The sequence below is a fragment of the Ostrinia nubilalis genome, chromosome 14 (genome assembly GCF_963855985.1).
Source record: "Ostrinia nubilalis chromosome 14, ilOstNubi1.1, whole genome shotgun sequence".
Taxonomy (NCBI): Eukaryota; Metazoa; Arthropoda; class Insecta; order Lepidoptera; family Crambidae; genus Ostrinia; species Ostrinia nubilalis.
In genome coordinates, this window is record NC_087101.1 from 4,813,926 (window position 1) to 4,827,388 (window position 13,463).

General features: G+C 35.2%; 1 protein-coding gene across 1 annotated transcript in view; it reads right to left on the bottom strand.

The window, feature by feature from the left end:
• The window catches only part of LOC135077991 (uncharacterized), an 86,848-nt gene that overhangs the window by 36,641 nt on the left and 36,744 nt on the right, over nt 1–13,463 (bottom strand). The window contains exon 2 of the mRNA XM_063972530.1: nt 671–716. The gene's annotated coding sequence lies outside the window, so the exon portion shown is untranslated. The remainder of the gene's footprint in view (nt 1–670; nt 717–13,463) is intronic.

Genomic DNA, 13,463 nt, shown 5'->3' on the forward strand with positions numbered 1-13,463 from the left:
ATTATGAGACATGTAAAGGTTATAAGAGCAAAACTTTAAAGTTTTTTTATTAGTCTTTTATTTGTTTTTTTTTTCTTTAAATATTTGACGATTTGTGCTTACAACAATACTTCAATAGTGCTTACTATTGAATAGTTTTTTAACCTCTATACTCTATGTATAGAGGTCGTAAAAACTACCTCAGTAAAAAAAATCTTATTAAGACGGATTAATCCGAAATCGAATTATGCAAAATGTTGTATGGATTGAAGTATTCGGTCCCTACAAACATCTTTGCAACATTATAAAATGCATGACAAAGAAAAGCGAACGGTCAAAAATTTTTTCATACTAGGGGAGTCGTGTCATGAAAAAGGTTGAAAAACACTGGTCTAAATAAATAAAAAGTTTACGATTTTGACTTTTCAAATATGGAATTTTCATGTGTGGCAACCCTGGCCAGTGAAATGAGGCGTCCACACGTGATACTTTCGAAACCGATATTACTAAGTATATAAAATAAACCATTTTAGTGCTGTATTCTTTCAACTTTTATTTCAGCCGAAGGCAGCCCTATTTTTACTGCAGTGAGGACCAACATACAGACACTAAATAATTCATAAAACCACCAAGTCCTCGTACTTTGACTCTTTGAACTAAACACGATTTGTAAAGTAAAATGTTTCATTACCTGTTATAAAAACGCCGAATCCCAGTTATTTGGCGTCTCCTTTATCCTGAAACAAAGAATAAAATAGATTTGAAATTCCTTGTCTCTCTCTACATAAATGGTTTTCTTATTATGTTTAACAATTACAGAGTATGTAGGAATATGATCCGTAATAACACATAAATTAGTGAGTTCACGATTCATAATAGCATTCGGCAAGCTTAAATCGAGCATTCTATTTGTTTGAACTCAGTTTCGACGTGGGAGAGCATATCGCACGGATTCCATTCAACAAGCCGTAGCGAGTGTTCCCGCGATATTCAACCTTACCGTCTTATAATAAAGACGGAAGGTTATTCCTTTAGCATGAAGCGTTTAACGTGTGTAGTTACATCGAAAACGCACTAAGCATCTATTTTTAAAATCGATGCGGCGACCGAAGTGGGGCGTGTATAGGTTCAATTAGGAAACAGTTAGAGACAAGCGCGCGGTGACGTGCTATATTTAACCTTATTTTTGAGGGGATAAAAGCTAAATGTTTGTGACTGTATCAGCGACTGCAGTGGTCGGGACGGGCTTGAGATTAAAATGTTTTACGTTACACTTATGACAAGTAATTACTAATTACCGACGAAAAGTAACGAACAAAGCCCTGACCTAGTTTATGTGAACATTTCAATATTGAGGGTTTTTCCTCGTAAGGTCTTTGTCATTGATAAGCATTACACTGCGGCGTGATAGACGAGTGACTAATGTCTACCTGTCATACATTGAAGTTAAAGAGTTAGGTATTGTCATAAGGATTAACCTTTAAAATTAAGAAAAGATACGAAAGATGTTATATCAATATGAATATTGTAGTTTCTTATGTAACTGGTATTTTACAACAAAATGTATGGTCTGATGTGCTGTCGACTCTACCTATAAAATTACTAAGATCAATATATTTTTATGGTTGTATTTTATTTGGTTATTATGTAACACGTAAGGTAACCAAAATCATTCATAAATTAAATATTATGTGTTATTCGAGTGAATATTATTTTTATTGAAAAAGGTTGATTACCTATTCAAATTTATTGGTCCATGTTTTAATTACCTATGGTTTTATTGTGTCATTAGTTTTTTTAGTAATTGATATCCTCAACAACATGCTCCGTTCAACATTAGTGTGTTCAGAAAAAGGAAATTCGAGATTAGGCTTTAACTCTTTTCATTTGATTTTAAGAAAACCTTTGTTTAGGACATTTTAGTATGTAAGTACTATTAAAGGCCGGTCGATCTATTCTCATAAATAAAACACTGGATACTCATCTTTCACATTATATTGCCTTATTTTAATTACGATTCATCACTTAGCACAAAAGCGCGCGGAGTCGTCTCCGCGCGTCCCTCTATTCTGACGTTTGATTCTCGTGTGACATTGACAATACGTCAATGTCACTATGACAGCAGCTCATTGGCTATAACGATACAGCTATTTTAACGTTTTAGATTTTTCATAATTAACAGTACTTACCTAGTTCACTAGGATTTCCCCCAATTTAGTTATTTTCTTTCGCATTACAAACTAAGTCGAGTCACTTTGACGTCTCTACACTTAGTAGAGTGCTATCGTACGCTTTCTCTGTGCGTTCAACTGTGGTAATACTCTGCAACGTATTGTTTTCCATTTCTTTTATTTGCAAATAACATGTAATGTTAACGATAATTGCTACAATCGTAGATAACTGGCAAGTCTTGTAATAACAGGTTTCGTTTGCGTTTTTGTTTTTTTCCTCATTGTTAAAATGTTGATAACGATTTTAAAACAAAGAAGTCTAGGAAAGGTAAAGATATAAAAGGACAACTAAATAAAGTTACACCACGTATTCAATATCAATGAAAATATTGGAGTAGCAGTCTTTAGCTTATCAGACTCTATTTTCTTTTAAATAGCGTCTTTTACAAATATGTCTCAGATACCTACCACTGTGTATAGCTTGTCTGTACCAAAGTAAGTAACCAAACGAGGCGGGAGCTAAGTATACATATAAACCTACCTCTTGAATCACTCTATCTATTAAAAAAAAACGTAGGTATCAAAATCCGTTGCTTAGTTTTAAAGATCTAAGCATACATAGGGACAGACAGCGGAAAGCGTCTTTGTTTTAGTATAAAAAAATAGTGAAATAAAATGATGAAGTAGACAAAATTACTATTAAATTAGTAACTTCGTTTTGTAAGTTTGGTAATAAACAAATTCATGACTTTTAACGTACCCAAATTACATTGACTTGACAAATAGGCCAAAAAGCTTAGGTTCGATAACAGCTACCTTAAAATGATTGTAATAGGTGTTATTTTCAAACAATAACCTATAGTCTGATGTACTCTTACGTACTTAACCTGAGTTTATATGCCTAAAAGTACCTAACTTTAGTTACTTAATGATCATTGTCGTCGCTGGTGATAATATGTTTATAGGTAGGTAATAAACTTCCAAAGTAACCTAAAGAGAAACTGTTTGTGGCGCTCAAAGTGAAAAGTACGTTAAAAGTTAAAGTTACATTGATTTACTTGGATTATTTAAGAGACTACTTTGGGATTACTTTTAAAATTAATGTACTCACAATAATCTCTCTGTAAGAATCCAGTTTTATTTTATTTAGCCTAAAAACAATAATTAAAGTTTTATAATACATACTTGCAAAACACGTATATTTTACCTGCATTAGGTAAGCTGTATCCCCCTTATTAATAAAAGTTACTCCCTAGTTGAACTCTGGCTTAAATTGACATTTAGTATGGAAATGTCATTTTAATCCAGAGTTCATCCTAGGTGTAACTTTTTATTAATAAGGAGGTATGTGCTGTAAAAATATAATTTACTAGCTTTTGCCCGCGGCTTCACCCGCGTGAAATTTAGTGCCACAGATTCGCATAAATTATAGCCTATATGTTAATCTGGGTTACGTTCAGTAGTTTTTGCGTGAAAGAGTAACAAACATCCACACAAACTTTCACCTTTATAATATTAGTAGGATACTTACTTACAGAAAGTCACTAAATACCAGTTATTAACTCACTTCGCATCTTCAACACAAAACTACAGTTGTAAAAGTCAAAAATAGTTTCATAAACTAAATTAACGAGCGTAAAGAATAATGAATGAAAGGATAATGTGTTAAGCGTCCCGTTAGTTTCTTTTCGGGTAGGTTTTAATTTTCTTATTTATACTGCAACGGGGTGGGTGTCGCCACCGAAAGGGGGGGTCAGGATGGCCACACAAACTGGTATTTCAATGGACAAAGATTGAATGGAATTAATATTTGTCATAAGATTTCGGGAATCGCTCATGTTGAATCTTCAACTGGGAATATCTATATTTTGGGAATACATCTACATGAATTTGCGAGACAATGTTATTTCATTTAAAAAAGAAGATTGTATTAAATTTAGGAGTCTTATGCTCTACCAACGGAGCTAGCTGGATCAAGAAGTAAACAGGAAATAGTATTCTGTGACTAAATATGTAATTAATAGGCCACCAATACCATCCAGCTTTAGCAAACGTATTTTAGGCTAAATATACTTCTAATTTGGTAAAAAACCTCTGGAAAATTAAAGACTGCTCCTGCAGTGAAATATAAATGAAATGACGATGAAATGTAAATTTTCATCTATTGGCCATTCGCGCTAACTTTCTCAATGAATGCAGTGAAAAGTAAAACTGCAAAAACTTCTAAGTTTTCTGTTTAATATTAAACTCCCGCTCAATAATGCTAAGCGTAAGTTGTCAAAAAGCTATAACCTTGTCCCCCCAGCGGCCGCCCAAGCGTGGTTGGGCGGCGCCCGCCCTCCGACGATAGAAGCGGCGCCTCGATCCATGGGAATATACATCCTTTCGCGACTTATTGTGGATTTGTTTTGCTAATAGCTACCATAGACTCGAGAGAATACTTTTTTGCTCTGAGTTGCAGTTTACAGATCGAGTGTAGTGTGGAATTATTTACGAACGTTAATGAACACTTTTTAAGGCCAATAATGTAAATCCATTGTACTTTCATTGTATGAAATGGTTAGTTACTGAGGTTATGGTTTCTTTTGCTTCGCTTTAAATAACTTATTCTTTCAATTAGCTCTTATAATCGGGGTCAAGTCCCTAATCCTAGTCTAAAAAAAAACTGAATTTGTATTATGTAATGGATTTTATAACTAGATTAGAAACAAAGGAATACGAAATTAATGAGATCACAAATACTTATGCCTGTATAATCGTCAGTTCGTCACTTTAACTTGTCCCATGTGAGATTTGAACCTACAATAGTTTACAGAAGTTTAAAGAAAATACTGTCCCCATGAACATAGCTATATTTATATTTATTTAGCTGGTTTCAGGTTAATGAAAGTTAACATTAAAGTAGAGCCCAAAATCCTATCGAATTCCTTCATTATTAATCACAGGTACAAGCCGAAGTAAACTCAGTAAATTAGTTCCAAACTCATATTTGTTGTTACATCCTTAGTAAGTTATTACCGGATTTACGACTCGAGGAAATCGTGGGACCAGGAAAATACGGGTGAACCGGTAATCGGGGGCGAGCCAAAGCCAAAAAATGCTCTGTAGTCAACTCATCCCGCTTCAAACTCATCCCAAATAATGTAATTAAATCAATGATTTAGTCAACTGATCGCACTGTTGAAAATGAAATGTGTTGTATTATTTGAAATTTAAGTATACTCGTAAGCAAAAGTCTTTAGGGAAACAAATGCTGAACATGCTAATGATAAAAGAAATATTGAAATCGGTACAGCAGTTTTTGAGTTTATTCGTTACAATACCTGCCTTGGCTAGCATAAAAAAAAAAAAAAAAACAAACATACAAATCTTTCCTCTTTATAATATTAGTATGACGATAACATAGGCGCAGAAGTTTCCATTAAAATTGACAGAATTTCTTCTCAGTTTTCGCCAAATGGCGTTACGATTTCCCTTTCTTTATTTTTCTTGGAATCATTTTGATTATTCTTCATTTCATTTTTTAAATGTAGCGCTAATACAAAACCATACACTTTGTACAAACAAATCACACTTAGCATCAGACAAATAATCCCTAGCAAGTTTGAAACCTTTAACCAAATTTTAATGTCTGGCGCGTGTTATGCGAGCTCTATGTACCTCGGTTCTACGAAATGATCGGACGATGTCGTCTAGACGCTGAGCTTGCGTTTGTTGGCGATAAGCAGCCCTGCGCCTGAGCATCGAGCCCGGTTTTACAGCAGTCGAAGACTTAGATTCAATAAGGTTAGTTAGTTAAGTAAAATTTGTAATTAAAAATAAATATATTTTTTCGCGAAAGCTCTCGGCTAGAGCTTAACTGGCGCAAGGACGTGCTGAACTGGACAACAAAAAATCGTGTTCAGTGTCCGTTTCAACGGTTTACAGTGCGAACTATTTTCCCGAAAAGTGACTTTACGTTTTGTGGAAGCTGCGACGCCTTGGGGGTTCACTTCACTCTCATAAGGACTAATTATGGCGAAAGTGTTTGTGTTTGTGATTATACTGTGAGTACGCTTGGTTATTCTTACACAAGTTCATAACTCTCCTTTCCCGAATTCCAAGAATACTGTAATATTGTAAAAAATAATTAATAAAAAATATAGAGTTCACTTTGAGTAATAAATAAATAGATAAAATACATAGGATTATCGAAATCCATAATTGTGTTTATTTTTATATTTTATCAATTGATTTTTGTGTGTTTTAGCAATAATGGCACAGTTACAACTTTTTGATTTAGCACTTAAAATAGTGCCTGAATATAGTGGAGATGCAAACTCATTGTACAGATTTTTAAATACAGTAGATAACATTTATTTACAATATTTTGATGCCGCAAATAATGATAATTTTCAAAATGTGATTATTATTAATGGAATTATCGGAAAATTGAAGGGAAAAGCTCTCGAAATAATTGACGTTAATGCCGCAAATACATGGCCTGCAATTAAAGCAGTGCTTATTCAAAATTTTTCGGACCAAAGAGACGAAAATTCCTTAAATCGCGACCTTGTAAATTTACATCAGGGTAACGAGAGCCCCCAGCAATTTTACGATAAATGTGTGAATTTATTGACAACTTTGATGAATTACATAAATATTCACAATGACGATCCAAACGTCATTGCATGTAAACGAGATTTTTTCACGGCCCAGGCTTTGAAGACCTTTTTAGCTGGTTTGCGAGAGCCCTTAGGCTCTACGATTCGGGCTATGCGCCCCGAATCTTTACCTAAAGCGTTGCAATTTATTAAAGAGGAAAATAACATCATGTATTTACAGAAACGTTTTCAGCCCCAAAATAATAACAACGTCAATAATAATAATAGACCGCAAAATCAACAAACAAACCAGAATTTCAGACCAAATAATTTTCAAAAATTGCCACCTAATTGGTATCAACAAAAACCAAATAATATGAATTTTAACCAAAACCGTTTACCTTGGAATAATAATCCAAACCAACAGAATTTCAGACAAAATTTTAATCAGTACAGACCAAACCAAAATCAGCAAAACAGACAAAACTATTTTTATCAAGACCCGAGACGCACTCCTAGGCCGAAACCAACCCCTATGAGTGGAATTTCGTACCCAAATGCACAAAATAACACACCGAGATTTATTCCAAATCCGAATTATAGACCGCAGCAACTAAATCCACAAAATCCAAATTATTTCAAAAATGTTGGCCACTACCCCGATTTCGTTTTTGAGGAATTAAATCACAACGAAATAAATGATGATTTTACCGACCAAAATTATTATTATTCCGAATGTGACCAAAATAATTTCGAGCCAGAATTTATTCCCGCTCCATGTGATGACATGAACTATTGCGAGGCTGCCTCCGGTTCTCAAACTTCAAATGTTCCTGAGGAACAAAATTTTTGCGAAGTCCCAGACCACAACAACGAAACGTGATACAAGTTAATGTTCATTCGAAAAGACAACTTCCGTATATACAGATAAATAATCCTCCCCTAAAATTACTTATTGACACTGGTTCTAACCAATCATTTTTGTCTCCGGAGGTCATAAAAAAATATTATCCAAATTTTCAATTAAACCACGAACCATTTTCGGTCACAAATGTGCATTGCACTACACACCACAAATATACAATTGATATACCACTTTTTGACGAATTTAACGCAAAACAAATGTGTAAATTTTATGCATACAAATTTCACAACGTTTTTGACGGCCTCATTGGCTTAGATTTGTTGGAAAATCTCAAAGCAAGTGTCAACCTTTCAAGTAAATTGTTGATTACAGAATTTGCGAAAAACCCTATCCGTATGATGGATACTGGAGTTCACAACCTTTTTGAGGCGTTAGTCAAAGCTAATAGCACTACCACTGTTAAAATTCCCGTAAATACGGAATCTGGCGAAATTTTCATCCCGGAAAATCTCCTTAATCAGTGCATTATTCCGCCATTAATTACATATTCACAGAAGGGACATGCTTACATTGAGATTAGTAATCCAAGTCGTAATGACATTATCGTCAATTTGACACAACCTTTGAAGTCGGTTCCCCTAGAAAAAAATTTTGATTGTTTTAATATTGAGACACCGATGCCAAAATCATCTAACATAGAATCCCTTCTTCGAACTGACCATATGAACGAAGAGGAAAAGCAAAAAATAGTTAAACTTTGCAAAGACTACAGTGACATTTTTTATTATGAGGATTGCCCTCTCACTTTCACAAATACCATCAAGCATCGAATAAAAACCACTGACGAAATTCCTGTTTATACAAAATCTTATAGATATCCGTTCGTACACAAAGCAGAGGTTCAGTCACAAATAAATAAGATGCTTCAACAAAAAATTATACAACCATCTGAGTCTCCCTGGTCCTCTCCAATCTGGATAGTAGCAAAGAAACCTGATGCATCTGGTCGGCAAAAATGGCGCCTAGTTGTAGACTACAGAAAGCTAAATGAAAAAACAATCTGCGATAGATATCCTATCCCAAATATATCTGACGTATTAGATAAATTAGGTCGTTGTCAATATTTTACCACGCTCGATTTGGCAAGTGGTTTCCATCAAATTGAGATGCACCCCGACGATATACAGAAAACCGCTTTTACAGTGGAAAACGGCCATTACGAATATTGTCGCATGCCGTTTGGCCTCAAAAATGCGCCTTCAACCTTCCAAAGAGCAATGGAAAATGTTCTGCGGGGGTTGATCAATGATATCTGCGTTGTTTATATGGATGACATAATTGTTTTTGCAACTTCCCTTCAGGAAAGTATTGCCAACACTGAAAAAGTATTCCAGCGACTTAGAGAAGCAAATTTCAAAATTCAGCTAGATAAATCGGAATTTCTCAAACATGAAACCGCTTATTTAGGACACGTAGTTACACCAGAAGGTGTCAAACCAAATCCTGATAAGGTCCATGCAATCAAAAATTTCCCCATTCCAAAAACACCGAAAGAAATAAAGTCATTTCTTGGTCTTCTCGGTTATTACCGAAAATTCATTCCCAATTTTTCAAAATTAACAAAACCCCTCACTTCATGCCTAAAAAAAGGTGCCAAAATAAATATTGACGACCCAGTTTACGAAAAAACATTCAAAATTTGCCAGGAAATCCTGATGAATGATCCTATTCTCAGCTACCCAGATTTTGAAAAAGAATTTAACGTCACAACTGACGCTTCTCATTTCGCCATCGGCGCAGTACTTTCGCAAGGTCCTATTGGCTCAGACAAACCAATAGCATTCGCCTCTCGAACGCTCAACGACAACGAAGTCAATTATAGCACAACTGAAAAAGAGTTGCTCGCTATTGTTTGGGCGACAAAATACTTCCGCCCATACCTATTTGGCCGAAAATTTAAAATAGTCACCGACCACAAGCCCCTGCAATGGCTCGTGTCTTTAAAGGAGCCCAACTCTCGACTCACGAGATGGAAGCTCAAGTTGGCTGAGTTCGACTATGAGGTCGTATACAAAAAAGGAACTTCTAACACAAACGCGGATGCTCTATCTAGGGTCGTTATTAACAACAATGAGACAGAATCCCGTGCTGATCAACCTGAGCCCACAGTTCCACAGAGTCCACGTACTTCAGAAGTTTTAGAAGACATCTTATCTCTTATTGGCAACGTTTCAGAAATTCCCGACGTAGATAATATAGAATTAGATCAATTACAGGATGAAACAGTTCACACTAATCAGGAACAGCCAGTTTTAGAAATTCCTATCGCTGAAAAATGCGTCAACACCCATAAAAATCAAATTTTTATTCAATTTGTTTTACACTCACCAGCCAAAGTAGATATTAAAGAGGTTTTCCCTGGGAAAAACCGCATAATTGCTCAAATTGGCCTCAATGATTTATCGAAAAACATTATTGATTTATTTAAACATTACATTCGACCTGATATCCAGCATGGCGTTTGGCTTTCAGATTTTAATTACTTACCAGATCTTACCAAAATATTGCAAACAACTTTTAAAAACTCCGCATACGATCTTGTGTTCTGTAAAAACAAATTGCAGGACGTTATTGACACAGATGAGCAGTATCGTATTACAAAAGCTTATCACGAAGGTAAATCTAATCACAGAGGCATAGTAGAAACGGAAAAACAACTTAAAAGGAATTACTATTGGCCAAATATTCCTAAAACAGTAACCGAAATTATAAATAACTGTTCATCTTGTCAAACAAATAAATATGAAAGACATCCCAATAAACAAATGCTCCAATTCACACCGGTCCCTACAAAACCATTCGAAATTATACATGTTGATACTTTCCAAATTAAAGGCCAAAAGTTTCTGACAATTATAGATACATTCTCAAAATATGCTCAAGCATACCCCCTGGATAGCATGACAGGAGTAAGTGTCATTAACTCACTCACGATCTGGATGACTCACCATGGCTTACCTTTAAATATCACCGCTGACCAAGGGACAGAATTTAAAAACCTACCCCTCAAAGAATTTGCCGCATTACACAAAATTAATTTACATTTTACCAGCGTCAATAATCCTCAATCGAATGGAGCTATTGAGAGATTTCATTCGACTATATTAGAACACATTCGACTTTTACAACAAAACCACAAACAGTCCACCATCACTGAGTTGATGCTGTTTGCAGTATTGGCATATAATAATTCAATACATTCCGCCACAGATAAAAAACCTATAGAAATTATTAATGGCCATTTAGATAACCGCGATCCGTTTGACATTCTTTTGGAAAAACAATGTTTACAAAATTTCATAAATAAACATAAAGAAATAACAACAACAATGTACGAAAAAATTAACGAACGTCTAAATTCTAAACAAATAAATACTATTAATAAACGTAATGAGACCTTAGAAGCTCCCCTCGAATATGAAGAGGATAAGGCCATTTATTCAAAAAATCCACTTGCTGTCCGCCACAAGGACCAACCGCGATATTTGACTAGGACCGCCGCGAGAGATTTGGGTATTAAAGTTGCAGACGTCAGAGAACAAGAGTACCATAAGCGAAACATACGAAGGCCTCTTAAAATGCAACGTTCTTTGTTACAGGACGACGGCGAGCTACCCGGCACAAGCCGAGGAAGCGAAACTAACGCCGATGACTGATAACCCCGGAATATTGCCATTCAAATTAGGATTATCTAAAGTTAAACAAACTGATCACGTCTTTTTACATCTTATTAATTTAGACAGCATTAGAGACCAAATAATTATCACCAAAAATCAGGCTCTCACCCTAGAGGCTTTGATTAGCGATTTAAATAGGGATTATAAATTTAGATTTGTTATTTTACATCAGTTTATTTCTGATAAACTAACAAGTATCCTCGATAAGTTTAATTTGTTAAGTCGATCTAGATTTAGAAGAGCGCTTATAGATGGACTTGGTACGATTATTCATAGTATTACTGGTAATCTAGACCAGGACGATGCCGTAAGATACGATAAAGCAATAAACATACTTCGGAAAAATCAAAACGAAATTACACACCATGTTAATGAGGCAATTACTTTGAACAAACTCTTTTTGAAAAATTTTAATACAACAATTTCGTCTATTGTTCAGAATCAAAACAAATTATCAACAAAGATTTCGGAAATTTTAAGACAAGTAAACTACTCTGAACAATCTTTTATTGATTTTGTAAAATTGGACAGTTCTTATAAATTATTGGAAATTAACGTACAAATTATTTTGGAAACCCTGACTGATCTAGAGACAGCGATATCACTGTCTACGAAACATATTGCTTATCGTAACATACTATCGTCCTCAAATGTAGCATATTTTGTATCAGAACTTACTAAACATTACAAGCCTGATCAATTGGTAACGACCGATTTGAAAGAATCTCGTATTTTTTGTAGCTTTTTAGACATAGGCTCTTACTTTAGCGATAATAAGTTGATATTTGTTATAAAAGTACCGATATTCTATATGGATATATTTACATACTATCAATTGTTCCCAATCCCCACATCCAATAATACTATCCTTATTCCTAACAAATCCTACCTGGTTATGAACGAAAATGCGTACCAGTACTTGGAATCACCCTGCATAAGAACAGGAAAATTTCACTACTGCCAAGAAAACACTCTCCTGCAGAGCCCGGAACAAAATCGTAACTGTGTGTACGACCTGATTATATCTCAGAAACTATCGTCGCAATGTCAATATGAACAAGTCAAATGAGGAATACTACATATTTGTCAGTCCAAACTCTACTAAGCTTCACATACAGTGTGTTCAGGATGAATACATGAAAATTAAAGGAGTATACTTACTACAACTTCCGGAAAACTGCAGTGCATCCAGTGAAAAGCTGAAATTCATAAATTCACATCACACCGTTTACGGAAAACCTATAAAGCTCTATGCGTTCAATTCAGAGGAAGTGAAAATCAGGAACCCCCTTGAGCGACTGAAAATTGAAAATGTGGATTTGAAACAACTTCATAATACTATTGGATTTTTGGAACGAGAGCAGCAAACTTTGAAATTAGAAGACGTAGATATTCAGCCGCATCTATACTGGACCACGCCGCTCTACATAATCTTCATTATAGCAGCTTCATATGTTCTCTACATCAAATGGAGGAAATACATACAGAACAGGGCAGCCGCTGTAACTACAGAAACGGAACGCCCTGTAATTCTACAAACTGAATCCGTTCCTCGGTCTATCTTCAGCAGATAAGCTAAAGAATGGACCTCTATCTCGGCGGGGAGGTGTTATGCGAGCTCTATGTACCTCGGTTCTACGAAATGATCGGACGATGTCGTCTAGACGCTGAGCTTGCGTTTGTTGGCGATAAGCAGCCCTGCGCCTGAGCATCGAGCCCGGTTTTACAGCAGTCGAAGACTTAGATTCAATAAGGTTAGTTAGTTAAGTAAAATTTGTAATTAAAAATAAATATATTTTTTCGCGAAAGCTCTCGGCTAGAGCTTAACTCGCGCGACTTTAAGAACGCACGGCTAGATCAACCTGATTAAACTGCATATAAGTCAAGATAATTTGTCTAAAACATTATAGCCATGTCTTTGGGTCTGTTTAATTTACTCACTAATCTGTTCTCCTCGGATGGTGGCCTTACAAACGATTAATATCCCCCAGTCAATCTACTCCACATCTTATACTACATAATGAGACGTTTAAAACTCGATCAACTTTCCATTATTAAAGTGTGTAAGTAATCGAAAGCTTTAATTTTGCTTATAGAAAATAATCAAGTAACTCGAGGGTTTATAATT